Raw genomic sequence first — 7297 nt, 5'->3', positions numbered from 1 at the left:
AGGGTCACTATGAGTCACAAGCGACTCGACAGCACATAACAACAAACAACTAACAGTTTATAGTTTATAGTTTTGTCTAGGTCTCCATCTAGGGTTAGGGTAAGGTTTAGGGTTAGGGTTAGGTTTAGGGTTAGATCTAGGGGGGTAGCCATAGGTCTTCGTCTAGGTTTAGGGCTAGGGTTAGGGTTAGGTTTAGTGTTAGGGTTAGGGCAAGGGTTAGGGATAGGGCTAGAACTAGTTCTTCTTCTAGGGTATTGGTTAGAGTTAGAGTTAGAATTTGTGTTAGGGTTAGGTTTAATGCTATGGTTTGGTCTAGGGCAAAGCCTAGGTCTCCAGCTAGAGTTGGATTAGAGTTAGAGTTAGGGTTAAGGTTAGGTTTAGGGTTAGGGTTAGAGTTAGGGTTAGGGCTAGGGCTAGACATACGTCTTCTTGTAGGGTTAGGGCTAGGGTTAGGTTTACGGTAGGGTTATGGTTAGGGCCAGGTTTAGGTCTATGGCTAGACCTAGGTCTTCATCAAGAGTTAGGACTAGGGTTAGGGTTAGGGTAGGGTTATGTTTAGGGTTATGGTTAGTGCTACGTTTAGGGCTATGGCTAGAACTAGGTCTTCATCAAGGGTTAGGGTTAGAGTTAGGATTTGTGTTATGGTTAGGTTTAGTGCTATAGTTTGGTCTAGGGCAAATCCTAGGTCTCCATCTAGAGTTGGGTTAGAGTTAGGGTTAGGGTTAGCCTTAGGGTTAAGACTAGGTTTAGGGCTATGGCTAGATCTAGGTCTTAATCAAGGGTTACGGCTTGGGTTAGGGTTAGTGTTAGGGCTAGAGTTAGGATTAGGGTTAGGTTTAGGTTTAGTGCTATGGTTAGGACTAGGGTTAGGTCTAGGTCTCCATTTAGAGTTGGGTTAGAGTTAGGGTTAGGGCTAGGGCTAGACCTAGGGCTTCTTGTAGGGTTAGGGCTAGTGTTAGGGTTAGGTTATGGTTATGGATATGGTTAGTGCCAGGATAAAGGCTATGGCTAGAACTAGGACTTCTTCTAGGATTAGGGTTAGGTTTAAGGTTAGTGTTAGGGTTACAGTTAGGGTTAGGGTTAGGTTTAAGGTTAGTTTTCGGTCTATGGCTAGACCTAGGTCTTCATCCAAGTTTAGGTCTAAGGTTACAGTTAGTCTTGGGGTTAGGGTTAGGGTTAGGGTTAGGGTTAAGATTAGGGCTAAGTTTAGGGCTTGGGCTACAACTAGGTCTCCATCTAGGGTTAGGTTTAGGGCTATTATTAGGATTAGAGTTACGGCTAGGGTTAGGGCTAGTGCTAGACCTACGTCTTCATCTACGTTTATGGTTAGGGTTATGGTTAGGGCTAAATTTAGGGCTTGGACTAGACATAGGTCTACATCCCGGGTTAGGGTTAAGGTTAGGGTAGGGTTGAGGTTAAGGTTAGGGTTAGGGCTTGCGTTCGGTCTAGGGGTAGACTTAGGTCTTCGTCTAGGTTTAGTGTTAGGGTTAGGGTTATGGTTAGGGTTTTGGCTAGGGTTAGGTTTAGGTTTAGTGCTAGACCTACATCTTCGTCTAGGGTTAGGGTTAGTGCTCGGTTTAGTGCTTCGACTAGAACTAATTCTCAGTCTAAGATTCCTCTTCGGGTTAGGGTTAAGGTTCAGCCCAGAGTTAGGATCAGGTTTAGGGTTAGGGCTTGAGCTAGACCTACATCTTCGTCTAGAGTTAGGGCTGGGGTTAGCGTTAGTGTAAGGGTTAGGGTTAGGGATAGGGTTAGGGTTAGGGTTAGGGTTATGGTTAGGTTTAGGGCTAGGGTTAGGCTTAGGCTTATGGTTAATTTTGGGGTTAGGGCTAGGTTTAGGACTAGGTCTAAACCTAGGTCTTTGTCTATGGTTAGGTTTAGGGTTATGGTTAGGGTTATGGCTAGAGTTAGGTTTAGTGTTAGTGCTAAACCTACGTCTTCGTCTAGGGTTAGGGTTAGGGTTAGGGCTAGGTTTAGGGCTTGGACTAGAACTAATTCTCCGTCTAGGATTCCTGTTAGGGTTAGGGTTAGGGTTCAGCTTAGAGTTAGGATTAGGTGTAGGGTTAGGGCATGTGCTAGACCTACGTCTTCGTCTTGGGTTAGGATTAGGGTTAGGGTTAGAGTTAGTATAAGGGTTAGGGTTAGGGATAGGTGTAGGGTTAGAGTTAGGGTTAGGGATAGGGTTAGTGTTGGGTTTAGGGTTAGGGTTAGGTTTAGGGCTTTGTTTAGTTCTAGTGCTAGACCTACATCTTCGTCTAGGGTTAGGGTTAGGGCTACGTTTAGGACTTGGGCTATAACTAGGTTTCCATCTAGGTTTCATTTTAGGGTTAGTGTTAGGGCTAGTGCTAGTGTTAGACCTATGCCTTCGTCTAGGGTTAGGGTTAGGTTTAAGGTTAGGGTTAGGGTTAGGGTTAGGGTTAGAGTTAGGGTTAGGGTTAGAGTTAGGTGTAGGGTAAGAGTTAGGGTTCGGGCTAGGGCTACACCTAGGTCTTCTTATAGAGTTAGGGTGATGGTCAGGGTTAGGGTTAGGGCTAGGATTAGGGCTAGGCCTTGTCCTCGTTCTTCATCTAGTGTTAGAGTTAGGGTTAGGTTTAATGTTTGATAGGTTTAGGGTTAGGATTAGGGGTAGGCCTAGGTTTAGGGCTATTGGTAGACCCACGTCTTTGTCTGGGATTAGGGTGAGGCTTAGAGTTAGGACTAGGGCTTGACCTAGATCTTCCTCTAGTCTTAGGGTTAGGGTTAGGGTTGGGGTTAGGGTTAGGGTTAGGGTTAGGGCTATGTTTAGAGCTAGGGCTAGACCTAGGTCTTCATCTAGGCTTAGGGCTCGGGTCAGGGTTAGGTTTAGGGTTCGATAAGGGCTAGGGCTAGGTCTGCATCTAGTGTTAGGGTTAACGTTAGGGTTAGTGTTAAGGTTAAGATTTGGGCTAGGTTAGGGCTTGGGCTTGACTTGACCTTGGTTTCCATTTATGGTTAGGGTTAGGGTTAGGGCTACGGTTACGGTTAGGGTTAGGGTTAAGATTAGGTTTAGGGTCCGGGCTAGAATTAGGGATAGGGCTCCACCTAGGTCTTCGTCTAAGGTTAGGACTAGGGTTAGGTTTAGGGTTAGGGTTAGGATTAGGGCTAGGTTTCTGTCTAGGGTTATGGTTAGGGTTAGGATTAGGGTTAGGATTCGTGTTAGAGTTAAGGTTAAGATTAACCTTAGGGTTACAAGTATTCTTAGGGCTATGTCTACACCAAGGTCTTGGTCTAAGTTTAGGGTTAGGGTTAGGGTTAGTGTTAGGGCTAGGACTATGCTAGACCTAGGTCTTCATCTAGGGTTAGGGTTAGTGTTAGATTTATGGTTCCGATAAGGGCGAGGGCTAGACCTAGGTTTTCATCTAGGGTTAGGATTAGGGTTATGGTTAATATTAGGGCTAAGTAAAGGGCTACGTTTAGGGCTTGGGCTAGGCCTAGGTCTTCGTCTAAGGTTAAGGTTAGGGTTAGGGTTAGGTCTAGGGTTAGGCTTAGGCTTAGTGTTAGGGTTAGGGTTAGGGATAGGTTTAGGGGTAGGTGTGACCTAGGTCTCCGTCTAGGGTTAGAGTTAGTGTTAGGGTTAGGGTTAGGTTTAGGGTTAGGGCTAGGTTAGACCTAGGTCTTCGTCTCGGGTTCGTTATAGGATTAGGGTTACTGTTGTTGTTGGGGTAAGGCTTAGGTTTACTGTTAATGCTATGGCTAGAACTTGGTCTCACTCTAGGTTTAAGGTTGGGGTTAGGCCTAGGATTAGGACTAGAGCTAGGGCTAGGGCTAGGGCTAGGGCTAGAACTATGTCTTCTTCTCAGGTTAGGGCTAAGATTAAGTTAGGGTTTGGGTTAGGGTTAGGACTTGGGTTAGGGATAGGCCTAGACCTTGTTCTTCACCTATTGTTAGGGTTAGGGTTAGGTTTAATGTTAGATAGGGTTAGGGTTAGGATTAGGGATAGGCCTAGGTTTAGGGCTATTGATAGACCTACATCTTCATCTAGGGTTTGGGCTATGTTTAGGGTTAGGGTTTGGGTACAGTTAGTGTAGCCGTAATCTTAACCCTAACTCGAACCCTAAACTTAACCCTAACACTAATCCTAATGCTAGATGAAGACCTAGGTCTAGCTCTAGCCCTTACACTAATCATAATCCTAACCTTTACACTAACCCTAATTCTACCACTAATCCTAGATGAAGACCTAGGTCTAGGCCTAGCCCTTAATCTAGCCCTAACCTTAACCCTAACACTAACTCTGAGCCTAATCCTAAACCTAACAGTTTAAACCTAACCCTAACACTAACCATAACCATAACCATAACCATAACCATAACCATAACCATACCCTAAACCTAACGCTATAACCCTAACGTAACCCTAACCCTAATCCTAAACGTAACCCTAACCCTAACCCTCTAAACATAACCATAACCCTAACCCTAACCCTCCCACACTAACCTAACTCTAACCCTAACCCTCTGACCCTAACCCTAACCCTCTAAACCTAACAGTAACCCTATTCCTAACTGTAATCGTAACCCTAACCCTAACACTGAAACACAAACCCTAACCCTAACTCTAACTCTAACCACAAACCTCTAACCCTAACCCTAACCTTAAGCCTCTAACCCAAACCCTAACCCTAACCCAGCACTAACCCTAACACTAACCCTAACCCGAACGCTCTATCGCTAACCCTAACCCTAAACCTAACCCTCTAACGCAAACCTAACCCTAACCCTAACCCTAACCCTCTAATACTAACCCTAACCCTAAATCTAACCCTAACCCTAACCGTAACCCTCTAACCAAACCCTAACCCTAACCTTAACCCTAATCCTAACCCTCTAACCCTAACCCTTACCCTAACATTAACCCTAAACCAAACCCTAACCCTAACCCTAAACCTAACCCTAACCCTCTAACCCTAAACATATCCCTAAAGCTAACACTAACTCTAACCCTAATCCTAACCTTCTAACCCTTACACTAACCCTAACGCAAACCCTAACCCTATAACCCTAACACCTACCCTGACCCTAACCTTAAACATAACCCTCTAATCCAAACCCTAAAGATAACCCTAACCCTCTAATCGAAACCCGAACCCTAACCCAGCACTAAAACTAACCATGACCCTAATACTCTAACCTAAAACTAACCCTAACACTAACCCTATCCCTCTAACCCTAACCCTAATCCTCTAACCATGACAATAAACCTAACCCTAAACCTAACCATAACCCGAACCCTAACCCTAACCTGAACCCTAACCCTAACGATAAACCTAACACTATACCTAACCGTATCCTGAACCCTAACCTTAAACCTAACACTAACTCGAGGGAAGCTCTCCTTGCCAGAAGGCAGGAGCGTGGTGGTGGGAGTGCAGGAATCGTGGCAAGCTTTTGGAGTCGACTGCTTTTCCGGGAATGTGTTTGACGTGCAGGTTTGCTCTGTCCCTGGAGTGAGGCTAGCCAGCCTGGGCCTAGTGTTTGAACCAGGAGGCCGCCTTAAGCCCAAGGCCACTGGGAAGAAGTAGCCATGTTGTTCCTGGTTTGGCTGACTCGTCCCAGGTTCGTGGGAAGCTCTCCTTGTCAGAAGGCAGGAGCATGGTGGTGGGAGTGCAGGAATCGTGGCAAGCTTTTGGAGTCGACTGCTTTTCCGGGAATGTGTTTGACGTACATTTTTGCTCTGTCACTGGAGGGAGACTACCCAGCCTGGCGTAGGGTTTGAACCCAGAGGCGGCCTTAAGCCCAAGGCAACTGGAAAGAAGTGGCCATGCTGTCCCTGGTTTGGCTGGCTCCTCCCAGGCTCGTGGGAAGATCTTCTTGCCAGAAGGCAGGAGCGTGGTGTTGGGAGTGCAGGAATCGTGACAAGCTTTTGTAGTTGACTGTTTTTCCGGGAATGTGTTTGACATTCATTTTTGCTCTGTTCCTGGAGGGCTGCTAGCCAGCCTGGGCCTAGGGTTTGATCCAGGAGGCCGCCTTAAGCCCAAGGCAACTGGGAAGAAGTGGCAATGTTGTTCCTGGTTTGGCTGGCTCCTCCCAGGCTCATGGGAAGCTCTCCTTGCCAGAAGGCTGGGGCGTGGTGGAGGGAGTGCAGAAATCGTGGCAAGCTTTTGCAGTCGACTGCTTTTCCGGGAATGTGTTTGCCGTGCAGGTTTGCTGTGTCACTGGAGTGAGGCTAGCTAGCCTGGGTCTAGGGTTTGAACGAGGAGGCAGCCTGAAGCCCAGGGCAACTGGAAAGAAGTGGCCATGTTGTTCCTGGATTGGCTGGCTTCTCCCAGGCTCGTGGGCAGCACTCCTTGAAAGAAGGCAGGAGCGTGGTGGTGGGATAGCAAGAATCGTGGCAAGCTTTTGGAGTCGACTGCTTTTCTGGGAATGTGTTTGACGTGCAGGTTTGCTCTGTCCCTGGAGTGAGGCTAGCCAGCCTGGGCTTAGGATTAGAACCAGGAGGCTGCCTTAAGCCCAAGGCAACTGGGAAGAAGTGGCCATGTTGTTCCTGGTTTGGCTTGCTCCTTGCAGGCTCTTGGGAAGGGTTCCTTGCAAGAAGGCAGGAGCGTGGTGGTGGGAGTGCAGGAATGGTGGTAAGCTTTTGGAGTCGACTGCTTTTCTAGGAATGTGTTTGACGTGCAGGTTTGCTCTGTCCCTGGAGTGGGATTAGCCAGCCTGGGCCTAGGGTTTGGACCAGGAGGTGGCCTTAAGCCCAAGGCAACTGTGAAGAAGTGGCCATGTTGTTCCTGGTTTGGGTGGCTCCTCCCAGGTTCGTGGGAAGGTGTCCTTGCCAGAAGGCAGGTGTGTGGTGGTGGGAGTGAAGAAATCATGGCAAGCTTTTGGAGTCGACTGCTTTTCCGGGATTGTTTGACGTGCAGGTTTGCTCTGTCCCTGGAGTCAGGCTAACCAGCCTGGGACTAATGTTTGAACCAGGAGACGGCCTTAAGACCAAGGCAAGGGAGAAGAGGTGGGCATGTTGTTCCTGGTTTGGCTGGCTCCTCCCAGGCTCTGCGAAGCTCTCCTTGCCAGAAGGCAGGACATTGGTGGTGGGAGTGCAGTAATCGTGGCAAGCTTTTGGAGTCGACTGCTTTTCCGGGAATGTGTTTCACTTGCAGGTTTGCTCTGTCCCTGGAGTGAGGTTTGCCAGCCTGGGCCTAGGGTTTGAACCAGGAGGCGGCCTTAAGCCCAAGGCAACTGGCAAGAAGTGGTCATGTTGTTCCTCATTTGGCTGGCTCCTCCCAGGCTCGTGGGAAGATCTTCTTGCCAGAAGGCAGGAGCGTGGTGTTGGGAGTGCAGGAATCGTG

Source organism: Elephantulus edwardii, unplaced genomic scaffold, assembly GCF_000299155.1.
Source record: "Elephantulus edwardii isolate Elephantulus edwardi_28Jun2011 unplaced genomic scaffold, EleEdw1.0 scaffold00218, whole genome shotgun sequence".
Lineage (NCBI taxonomy): Eukaryota > Metazoa > Chordata > Mammalia > Macroscelidea > Macroscelididae > Elephantulus > Elephantulus edwardii.
The sequence above is the reverse complement of the archived record's forward strand: the minus strand, read 5'-3'. Positions refer to the sequence as shown.